The following is a 10461-nucleotide window of genomic DNA, read 5'->3' on the forward strand; positions in this document are numbered from 1 at the left end:
CTATTGTGTTTCAACCTTTAAATTTTCGTGAGCTCTCCTTCCTAGAAGTGAACTCACCTTTGCCTTATCTTGCTTGCAAGTGGCGGCACCATCACTCATCTCTAGGGCTTGGTTGGCTTAGATCCCCCCCTATGAGTGGCGTGCTTCTTCCATTCTTCATCTTCTATGCTTTCCATTTTTATTTTTTCTTCTTTCATTTTGCTCTTTAGTGTTGTTATTGCTGTGTGTGTTTAAGCTTGAATCCAACTCTCTTCTTCCTTTCATGAGCTTGAGAAATGAACCTTCACATCTAGATAGCATGCTATCTTAATGTCCAGTGGGAATTTTCAAAAAGCTTTCTTAAACAACTTCACCATATTCATAACTCTAAAAGGGAACAAGATAATCCTTCATCATTTGGTATCTTAAGCTTTGGTTTTCCTTGAATATGGTGTTTTCATGTTCTAACCTTGTCTTGTGTAGCTATCTTTGAATGGTCCACATAAAAACAGTGCTGGCAGCAACGTGTGCGTTTTTGAAAAAAATACTACAGCCACTACACCAAAATGATCAATAGATAACACTATTTAGATAGCGCTTATTTAATTAAACGCTTTACATTAAGTTACGGACCCAAAAAACAGCGTTTCATAAAATGAGCGCTATAAAAGATGGACATATAGATAGCGCTTCATCAAAAAACGTTATCTATATTGAATTTATATTTTATTTTTAAAAAAGAAAAATTAAATAAATTAATAGAAAGCACTTTTAAATTCAAGCGTTGTGTATTCAAATATCAATAAAGAGTGTTTTATTAAAAAAAACGCCATCTATTATTTATTAAAAAAATTCTAAAAAAATTTCACGCCCGCATTGCCTCCTCTTTGCGAAAATCATTATCGACTATCACTAACTTAGGTTTTATTTCGTTCTTCGACCTTCTCTAATATCATAGTCACCTTATCTCGCTTTTGACGTTTTCCGGCCAGATCAAAACACTAACCATCAGTTCATCACTAATACAAACCCAAAACCTTGCCATGACAATGTTGATACAACTTGAGAGAACGCTACTAATATAGTCCGAAAAGCTTCCAAATCACCTTGTTGTAGAGTCCCAAAATCGTTGCAATAAAGGTTAGTAATTTTTAAACTGATGTGTATGTGTAATTTCAATTATATGTAGTGACACTGGGGTAGCGGACCTTTATATATCATCTTTGGAAAATTCGTTCATTTGATTCTGGTGGTGGGTTTTGAAGATCGGGTTGTTTCGTGAAAAAGTATCTCTTAAAGTTTATGTGTGTGTATGTAATATTGGGTTGTTCATGTGAGACATATTAAGTTTGGACTGAAAACAATAAACGTTTAATCCATTTTTCTACACATGAGGTTTACAGGAAGATTATAGGAAGCTTTCTCCCAGGGTAAGTTGTCTCCTTATGTTTGTGCTTCTTGTTACAGTGTAAATTCATACCCATGTAAAGGAATATCTACCTCGCGTCATAACAAGGTGTAGAATTAGGAGTTAATTTTCAAAGTTTTTCATTAGGGTGTTTTCTTCTTTTTTTCATTTTCATTTTCAGTTCATGTGATTTGGTTGATAATATACAACAATTTTTGTGGACCTAATGCTACTAAAGGGAAGACCAAGGAGTGCGACAGTAGCAAGATTTTGAAGGGTTCAATCAAGAAAAGGGGGACAAAATTACATGATATAGAAGATTTTGATGTTGTTCCTATACGAAGTGATAGGTTATTTCCAAATGGCAAAGGGTCATATTGGTTGAGGTCAGTTGTATTAATAGATTATGAATTCAATTCTTGAAAAGGTAAATAGAAATACACTTTATATATTTCCATTGATTAAGCTATGTGGATTGGAAGGCATTAATCATGCTTCTTGACTTAATGATTGATATATGAATCAATGATTTTTTTTTATCTTTCTACTCATCTTGACTTGCCTAGGAATGTACAGAAGATAGATATTTTTCTTCTCATTTCCATTTCAATTAGCAATTTGTTACAATGATTTTTTGTAGAGCCTATTCTCTAGTAGTGATTGTCATTCTTGTGGAACAGAGCAGTTGTAAGTTTTTAGAATATATTGTTATTTATATCTAAATAGCAAGGGTTGGGAAGGATCTAGTTTCCAATCTTGTATCAGCTAAATATATGCCTAATTCTAAATAAGGTTTGCTTACAATTGGTCATCGATTTGGGGGTGCCATTTATGATGTTGCTCTCCACTTCAAGATGCTTATGACCGGGTATGAAATGTACTTTTTGCTGTGAATTTGGTTGGAACTAATTAAATTATTATAAGGTGGTATGGAATTATAAAGGTTATTATTTTATAATTAATACAATAAACTTAGAAATAAGAGAGTTTTCAAAATATTTTGGAGGCGTTGCCTTGCTAAAAAAATACACTGCGGACTTTGGCTTTCGTCTCTAACATGGTATTGTTTTCTGTGTCTTGTAGGGGCTTACACCTTATGAGTTTGTGGAAAGTATGAAGAAGGGACTCGTGTGCTAGGAGTGTTCCATGAATAGGGCATAGGTAAACCATTCTGTTGTTCATTTAATTAAGCAATGAATATGTTATAATTCTTTTCGGCTTGTTGCTGCTATGGTGTCATAAAGATATAAATCTAAGATTTTTTCCTATTGAAACAAGATCAAGCAAGAATAGGGGCAACAAAGATAAGATAGTTGAACTGTTGTAGAAGTTTGCACGTATATTTTTTTCTCCATTTAATGCAAACTAGTGATATATATATATATATATATATATATATATATAGTGTTTCAATGGAGTTCACAAACCTAATGTAAGCCATCCAATTTTATTGTGCCTGATACTTTTCTGGATCATTCATCTTGTAAGTATTGGTCATGATATTTCTTCTTTACTATCCATTAATTAGTAAAAAGTGATACTTAGAAGAGTCTACGAAATCTTAATTATTTCTCTTTCTTCATCTACATGGATATTCATTTTTACTTTTCAATTTCCCCAAATAAAGGGACTTCAATCATCAATTAATTATTTATTTGCGTTTTATTGTTTTGATCCTTTTAATTGTTTAGTGTAAGAGCAACTTTAATCCATTCAATATTATTGTTATTTTTATGGATTGATCGTTACCTAATTTATGTAAAAGTTAAGCAACAAAAAAAAGTTTAAAATTATTATTTTTCATATATTTTAAAATAAAGTTAATCTTAAACTATATTAGTGAAGTTCAACAACATAATGTGGCAAGTGTTGAGTATTCAGTTTCTAGAATGGTAATGAACAAACCCACTTGTTTGTTTTGTGTCTATTTCCAGGGGATCTAATAATTGAAAATAATTTCTGATAATTTAATTTCATGAGTCTCTATCAAGTTGAACTAGTTTCATATCTATCAATTATGTTTACTCTATATTAGACCTTTTCATTAGCTTTATGATAAATTAGTAGATGTCATTTGTCATGGTGGAAAAAAGGTCGTAAAGGAAAGACATAAGAGTTTCCCAAGCAGCCATAACTTTTATCTTTTAACGGAAATGAATGGTGGAATTAGTTTAGCTCATTCAAAGCACGTGTTCTCAAATTTCTGTAGTTCTTGCTTTAAATAGTTTAAATTTATTTGTAGGGTCATTTCTGGGCTAGGGTTTTTATCATTGTACTTATTTGGGAAAATAAAAGCATTTGATCACAAAGGTCATGTTGCAAAACTCTACATTATTTTTCTGCCATTATTTTTTGCATCACTTGTTGCATTTTTGAAGTTGATAACTACCGGCGCTACTAGCAGGATGTGTTTGCAAGACGAAGCATTCAATAAACCAAATGCAAACCTTGCTTGCCTTAGTTGCTTCTGGAGAAGATATTCTTGAACCTCTCGCTGCAATGATTGTTATTTTGGTACATCCGTATGGTATAATAAGGTATAATTTACTTAAGCAAATTACCTAATCTTATTGTATTACTATTTTAAAATTATTCAATTACTTATATTCTTTAATCATTGAATGCACAGGATGTTCAAAGTGGTGTATTGTCTCTAAATGATGCCCAAATGATGTCCAAATGATGCAGGATGATCAAATGGTGGAAGCAAAACACATTAAGATTAGGTTTAAATGTAGTATTGTATTAAGATTTGTCAATGATTTTTAATGTTGTCTATTTTATGTTTAAATATTTCAACTCTTTGACACTTTGAAATTGTTGAACAATTAATGAAATCTCTTTTCTTTTCATTTTTATTTGTATACCGACATGTTGTTTTTAGAGTTTTATAATATTTTTATATAATTTAAATTGTCATTATTAAGGAAAAATTTATTGAATTATGAAATTATAAATATAGGAGGAAAATAATAAATAATAAAATATTTTATTAAAGAATAATTTATAATAGTGACATTTATAAATGTCGTAGTATAATTTGGAGTGAAAGATAACACTAAAAGAAGAAGAATGAACGCAAAATTAAATAAATTATAAAAAAATAATCAAATCAATAGATAACACTTGTTTGAAAAAACACTATTTATCGAAGAATACATAGATTGTGTTTGAAAACATAAGTGTTGTCTATAAGAGCATTTATAGATAGCACTTTTTGCAAAAAGTGTTGTCTTTCTGAAAATACATAGACAGCGCTTGTTTAGTCAAGTGTTGTCTATAAGGTGTCATTAGATAGCGCTTTTTTACAAACGCTCTCTATTAATAGATATCGCTCTAATAGATAGCGCCTAAAAAGTGCTATCTATTATCAAAAAAAGCGTTGTCTATTGACAATTTTGGCGTAGTGAGCTAGCTTAGTGGTCCAAAAGTAACGTTCTTTATATCAAAAGAAAGCTCTGTGAGTCTAGTTTCCAACAATAAAAGAATTAACGCATTTGGAGTTCTGTGGAGAGAGTTATGATCAAATGAGTGAACAAAGGTCAGAGCTGCCGAGAATACGAAAAACAACGTTTTCAGGTTATGTTGTGGCAATTTTGGCTTCGGTTTTGTGACTCTTTTGCTCCTAAATGTGGTTGGATAACATGTCTTTGGATGCTTGAGTCTCTTGTCATATGCTTCTTTGAGTTTTCTTGTTCTTGTTTCTAAGTATTTGAGCTATTGCATGAGATCTATGCCTTTTGTTGTTGTATGCTCCTTGAAATTGATTTTGACCTAATTTTTTTGGGAACTAAGTGTTCAAGACGCCCTGAAATATCCTTCTCATCATCTTAAGTGCCTAGTTTTGAAAAGAAAAATTATTTTCATGACCAAAAACAGTTTGGCCGAGAGCTATGTTGCTTGGTGAATCCATTTGGCCATTTTTACTAGGTGTTATGCTACCAAATTTTATACTTGGATTTTGGGTGATATTGGCAAATTAGTTCCATGCTTTAACTTGGTTATGATCTTTCTTGTTGTATGCATAATTTGAGGTATAATCTTGGCTTGTTCAAATGCTTTCCATAGAGTCTTTGAAAGTGCTTTTCATTGCTTTAGTCTTGTTCAAGTTTTGTCTTTAAAAATAAGTTTCCTTAGAAGTTAAACTTTCTTGGTTTTTGAGCTTTGCTTGCTTGTCTTTAGGTAATCTTTGTTTTGTCTTAGTAGTTTTCTTTTCCTTTTCTTCCTAGAGTGTTGTGGCCGAGCCACTTGTTTGAGCTTTGAAAAGGTTTTCATCTCTTTAAAGGTGTTTTCACTTGTTTGGAAGGTTTTTGAGTGCTAGCCTTGCTTGTGTGCTTTGGGAGTGTGATCAAAAACACTTGGGTGCTTGAGAAGACCACACTTGGTCTCGGGTTTGGAATTGTTTGTTAGCTAACCTCTTCCTTGTCTCGGTTTTTGGTGAGTTTTTGGTGTAGGAACATAAATATGGATCCAATCTTGGAGGTAGAAGAAGAGGAGGAGTCGGCCTCACCTTATTCCCCTCCCATGGTGACTCCTATGGCCCAAGAAAGTGGACAAATAACCCTTGCCAACATCTTACGTGGGATGGAAGTGAGTAGGAGAGAAACTTTTGACCAATTAAGGGCGGATAGGAGGCAAAGTGAGATCTTCCTACAAGAGCACATCCAAAGACTTGAGCTTAGGGAAGATGAGAGGAGAAGAAGGAGGTCCTCTTCCGAGGACTCTAGCCATGGTGGAAGAAGAAGAAGACACGGCTATGAGGGTGGTGGAAGGCGCAATCAACTCCCACAAAGACAACCTCCACCAATCAAGATTCCAAAGTTCAAAGGGGAGAATGATCCAAACCTCTACATAGAGTGGGAGCAAAAAGTGGACCAAATCTTCAATATGCATTTAGTTAGTAATCAAGAACAAGTAGATTTAGTAGTTTTAGAATTTGAAGATTATGCCATGACATGGTGGCATCAATTGTGTATGGACAATATTAACCAAGAGCCACCCGCGGCCTCTTGGATGGACATTAAAACTTTGATGCGCGCTAGATTTGTTCCTTCCTACTATAGGAGGGAGACTCTTTTGAAGCTCCAAAGGCTTCAACAAGGGTCTATGTGTGTGAATGAATATTTTAAAATGATGGAGTCAATGCTTCTCAAAGTAGGACTCCAATTTGAAAGTGAATAAGAAAAGGTAGCTAGATTTGTGAGTGGTCTTAGAAGAGAAGTTCAAGATGTAGTTGAGTTGTATGAGTATTCCACTCTTGACAAAATTTTACACTTGGCCTTAAAAGTTGAAAGTCAATTGAAAAAGAAACAAGAGGCCAAGAGGAATACTTCATACAATGAATACTACTCTAGAACTTGGAAAGGAAAAGAAAGAAAGGATGAGAAACCTCCTTCCAAAGACCACCCACCTAGGACCAATTCGTCTAGAACCTCCCATGAAAATGCAAACTCTTCTCAAAGTTCAAGAACTAGTTCCATCAAATGTTTTAAGTGTTTGGGCTATGGTCACATTGCTTCAAATTGCCCAAGAAAAAGGAACATGATCTTGAACCCTAAAGGAGAGGTTGAAAGTGAACATTCTTCTCCCCCCTCCCCTAAAAGTTCTTCCTCCCACACTTCTTCCCAATCTTCAAGTGAGGATGAAATCAAACCTAATGAAGGAGGTTTGTTGGTGGTTAGGCGCATGCTAGGTCAAGTGCCTAAAGAATTTGAAAACCAAAGAGAAAATATTTTTCACTCAAGGTGCCAAATCAACAACAAAACTTGCTCCCTCATAATTGATAGTGGAAGTTATGTTAATGTGGCTAGCACAAGGGTTGTGGACAAGCTTGGCTTGAAAACCATCCCTCATGCCAAGCCCTATAAGCTTTCTTGGCTTAGTGAGGAAGGTGAAATTAAAGTGGACAAACAAGTCCTTATTAACTTCTCCATTGGAAACTACAAGGATGAGGTATTATGTGACTTAGTGCCCATGGAAGCAACTCACATTTTATTAGGAAGGCCATGGCAATTTGATAGAAAAGCTTTTCATGATGGCCATGCTAACAAGTTTACCTTTAGCTTCCAAGGCAAAAAGATCACATTACTACCTCTTTCACCAAGAGAAGTCAATGAGGACCAATTGCAAATGATTAAGAAAAGAAAAGAAGAGAAGGCACAAAAGAAGGCGCAAGGGCATGAGTCCAAGAAGAGCATGATCACTCTCAAGGGGGTGAAGAAGGTAATGCTTGCCCAAAAACCCATCTTCCTAGCTTATCCTAGTGAATCTTCCCCCTCCTTCCAAAACCCTCACTCTAGATGTCCCTTAGACTTGTCATTAGTCTTAGATGAGTTCAAAGATGTTTTTCAAGAACCTCCAAAGGGTCTCCCACCCCTAAGAGGTATAGAACACCAAATTGATTTCATACAAGGCTCATCTTTGCCTAATAGGCCAGCCTATAGGACTAGTCCCGAGGAGGCTAAAGAAATTCAAAAACAAGTGAATGAGTTGTTAGAAAAGGGGTGGGTGCAACATAGCATGAGTCCTTGTGCAATGCCCATGATCCTAGTCCCCAAAAAGGATGGAACATGGAGAATGTGCATAGATTGTAGGGCTATCAACAACATAACCATCAAGTATAGGCATCCCATTCCTAGGTTAGATGATTTGATTGATGAGTTACATGGTGCAACCATATTTTCCAAAATAGACTTGAAAAATGGGTACAATCAAATTAGAATCAAAGAAGGTGATGAATGGAAAACCTCTTTCAAGACTAAGTTTGGATTATATGAGTGGTTAGTCATGCCTTTTGGCTTGACCAATGCACCTAGTACATTCATGAGACTCATGCACCATGTTCTTAGAGAGTTCTTAGGGAAGTTTGTTGTGGTATACTTTGATGACATTCTCATTTATAGTACCATAGCTGCCCCTCTCAATGAATTGGTCAAGAAAGGTGTGGCCTATAAGTGGGGCAAAGATCAAGAAAAGGCTTTTGAAACTTTAAAACAAAAATTGATCAATGCACCACTCTTAGCCCTCCCTAACTTCTCCAAAACTTTTGAAATTGAGTGTGATGCATCCAATGTAGGCATTGGGGCCGTGCTTCTCCAAGAAGGGCACCCCATAGCTTATTTTAGTGAGAAACTCAAGGGCAGTCACATCAACTACTCCACCTATGACAAAGAGCTTTATGCTCTTGTGAGAACTTTGCAAACTTGGCAACACTATCTTCTTTCAAAGGAGTTTGTGATACATAGTGACCATGAGTCACTCAAATTTTTGAAAAGCCAAGGCAAGTTAAACAAGAGACATGCTAGGTGGGTAGAGTTCTTAGAACAATTCCCATATGTGATCAAACATAAGCAAGGAAAGGCTAACATTGTGGCGGATGCACTTTCAAGAAGGCATTCCCTTCTTTCCATTCTTGAAACTAAATTTCTTAGTTTTGATCATATTAAGGAATTGTATCCAAAGGATGTTGATTTCTCCCCCATTCTTAGTGAGTGCCACCAAGGGGCTTACAAAGACTTTTACCTTCTCAATCAATATCTTTTCAAAGGTAAGAGACTTTGCATTCCCCAAGGTTCCTTAAGAGCCTCACTCATTAGAGAGGCACATGAGGGAGGATTAATGGGGCATTTTGGGCCAAACAAGACTTTGGAAGTCTTGAAAGAACACTTCTATTGGCCTCACATGAGGAAGCATGTAGATAGGCATTGCAAAGGTTGCATAGCATGCATGAAAGCTAAATCTAGAGTCCAACCCCATGGTCTTTACACCCCCTTGCCTATCCCTTCCAAGCCTTGGGTTGACATTTCTATGGATTTTGTCTTAGGTCTCCCAAGGACCAAAAAAGGTAGGGATTCCATTTTTGTAGTGGTGGATAGGTTCTCTAAGATGGCCCATTTCATTCCTTGCCATAAGATTGATGATGCAACTTATATTGCAAATCTTTTCTTCAAGGAAGTGGTAAGACTACATGGCCTACCTAGGTCCATTGTAAGTGATAGGGACTCCAAGTTCCTAAGCCATTTTTGGAGAACCTTATGGGGTAAACTTGGCACCAAGCTTCTTTTCTCCACCACTTGTCATCCCCAAAGTGATGGCCAAACCGAGGTGGTTAATAGAACCCTAGGGCAAATGCTAAGATGTATGATAGTGCAAAACATTAGAGAGTGGGAGGAACTTCTTCCCCACATAGAGTTTGCCTACAATAGGGTTGTGCATTCCACTACTTCTCATTCCCCTTTTGAGGTTGTGTATGGGTTCAATCCCCTAACTCCCTTAGACCTCCTTCCCCTACCCACTCATGAGGCATGGACTTGCCAAGATGGTGAGACCAAAGCCAAGTACATCCAAGACTTGCATTCACAAGTTAAGGAAACCATTGAGACGAGAGTTAAGAAACAACAAGAGGATGGTAATAAGGGAAGAAAGGAAGTCATCTTCCAAGAAGGAGATTGGGTTTGGCTTCACTTGAGAAAGGAGAGATTCCCTACTCAAAGGAAGTCTAAGCTCCTCCCTAGAGGGGATGGCCCCTTTCAAGTCATTAGGAGAATTAACAACAATGCTTATGAGTTAGACTTACCCCCAAGCTACAACATAAGTAACTCATTTAATGTTTGTGACCTTTCTCCTTTTGATGTAGGGTTTAAGAATTCGTGGTCGAATTCTCTCCAAGAAGGGGAGGATGATGAAGGCATGACCACCTCCTTAGAAGCTCCATCAAGAAGGATCACTAGAAGCATGTCTAGAGGGGAGTCTTCTATTCCATCACCTTTATCTTTGTTTTGCATTACTTTAGTTTGAATTCCCTAAGTTGGTTTCTAGTTGATTTATTTTGGTTGACTTGTTGACTTTGATCCAAAGTTGACCTTTGACCAAGATTAGATTAACTTAAACCAACATGCTAATCCTTGTTTGTCTTGTTTTGTAGGTAATTAAGAGAAAGTAGAGCATGGCTAGGTGGCACTTGGTGATTGGAGCACTTGGATGAAGTGGAAGAGAGAGGAAAGCAAAAAGCATAAAGCAAAAGCAAAAGTAGACATGTACCTTGTCTCCTTTTGCCTTTGTGGTTTATGCCTTAG

Source organism: Vigna unguiculata, chromosome 2, assembly GCF_037176805.1.
Source record: "Vigna unguiculata cultivar grain cowpea cultivar isolate G323 ecotype 2 chromosome 2, ASM3717680v1, whole genome shotgun sequence".
Classification (NCBI taxonomy): domain Eukaryota; kingdom Viridiplantae; phylum Streptophyta; class Magnoliopsida; order Fabales; family Fabaceae; genus Vigna; species Vigna unguiculata.